Raw genomic sequence first — 2,211 nt, 5'->3', positions numbered from 1 at the left:
CTTCGTTGCACCCTGGCACTCTTCATCCATAGAGGATGCAGAACTGAACGAGTCCCATTCATAGTCATCCTCAGACAGTACCGTAAATGTATTCGCCAAAGGCAAAACCTCAGGACTTAAGGTAACTGTACCTCCTTTTTTCCCCTTCTTTTTGCCTCTCCTCCTTTTATCCTCCAACCACTCCATATCATCCTTGGACAACCCGGAGTCAGCAGCCTCCCCACACCCTTCACCCCCCTCCCCCCCATACTCCCTTCCCTTATCTACCCCCAGGCCAGCCTCTTCACCATCCTCCCCACTCCTCTGCACCCCACGATCCTTAACAGGAACCCTGCAGCATCGAGGGAGGGGGACTGGCACCGCACCTGATGCACCAGCACCTCTTGCTGCCTCTGCAATTTTAGAAGACACAGAAGGATTGGACACATTCTCTGCAACTGACACCTTACTTACAGACTGGGAAGACACTGACACATTGGGAATTGGCACAGTCTGGGGCACCACGGACACATTGGGAATTGGCACAGTCTGGGGCACCACGGACACATTGGGAATTGGCACAGACTCAGATGGACTCACAGGCCCTCCAGCTGTTGAGCTCCGAGCATCCTCCATGTCCAGGCGGAAGAACTCCCTCATGAGCTCAGGCTTATTGTGCATTGCCTCAGGACACTGGCTATAAGGATGCCCCACTGCATTGCACAGATTGCACCTTATGATGTTACAATCCTTAGCCAGATGTCCTATACCCTGGCACAGAGAGCACTTCATCACTGGACAGGAGGACGCAAGGTGACTCTTGTCTCCACATTTATTGCAGAGCTTTGGCTGGCCCGGATAGAAGATGGTCAGCCTGTCCCTCCCCAGGAAAGCTGAGGATGGCAGATGCTGGACGACATGGTCAATGACTTTTAGTTTCAACTGAACAGACCACCCCCCCGTCCATATTCCCCGGTCATCCAGAATCTTATTTAGGGGGCCCAGGACGTCTCCATACCTCCTCAGCCATATACATAGATCCCCCGGTGGTATGGACTCATTGCGGACCAGAATCGTGACCACTTTAATGAGTGGCTGGCGGGAGACAAGTTTGGGCATGAGCCCCTTCCAGTCCGGCAGGCCCCTACACACGTGTTCATATTTCTCCCAAAATATGTCCAAAGACTCCGGGCGGAGAAAGGACAAATCATACTCATAGGAGCCTGCCGGACTGATCAGGGCGAAGATATCTGCGGGCGTGAACCCCATCTGTAGGATCTTATCCACCACCGCCCTCCTATGTGGGGGGATTCCACCGCCTTCCCACCTCAGCTGCACAACATTCCTCCTTTTAAACAGGGAGGAAGACAACCCATTCCCATGCTCCTTCCCTGCTTGTTCCCCCTTCCCAGATCCTGCAGCAGCAACACCAGCATAGGATTTCCTTCCACCCCCAGTACTTGCAGTCCTGTCCTTAGACACAGTCACACCTGCCAGCAAAGCGTCTGATTCAGCTGGGATTGTATTAGCAGAGGCAGGACCCACCCCCTCCCCCCGCTCTGTACACACAGCTCCAGTCCTGTCCAATGCAGACTTCTGCAGAGTTGTGGCACTACTGCACCCAGCATCTCCTCCATCATTCACAGGTACAGCCGCTGTGCCTGGTCCAGGCAAAGTCACTGTATTGTCCATGGACCTCTCCGCAGACTGGCAGTTTTTATCAGGTGTATGCTGTACATTGTCCATGGGCTGACTGCCTGCAGCACTACAACCCTCAGCAAGCTTATTGTCAATAATAAAGTTCCCACCACCATCCTGCACACACACTGTACCTGCTTGCTGGGTTGTCACCTGTGCGATTTTATGGCTGGGATCAGAGCTTCCCTCAGCTGCTGCAGACTCCATGGTGGATCTTGCTCTCTCCACAGGATTGGAAACGGCGTCCATCTTGACATCACCATCCGGGGAAACCGCATCTGGAGGGGATTCCAACTTGGTTATGAAATCCAGCATGGCAGGACCTTCACCCTCCTGAGACATTCCACATTGCTGGGGTGTGAAGGGGGCAGAGGGCTCAGCGGATGTCAGAGGTGCCTGCACCTGCATCTCCTCGCTGGCTTCCCCATCCTCCATGCATGAAGCGGCTCCTCTTCTCATGCGATTAAATCGCTCCTCATCCTTATATATTTTTTTAAATATTCCGCTCTTCTCCTTCAGAGAATACAGCAAATC

Source organism: Rana temporaria, chromosome 13, assembly GCF_905171775.1.
Source record: "Rana temporaria chromosome 13, aRanTem1.1, whole genome shotgun sequence".
Lineage (NCBI taxonomy): Eukaryota > Metazoa > Chordata > Amphibia > Anura > Ranidae > Rana > Rana temporaria.
The sequence above is the reverse complement of the archived record's forward strand: the minus strand, read 5'-3'. Positions refer to the sequence as shown.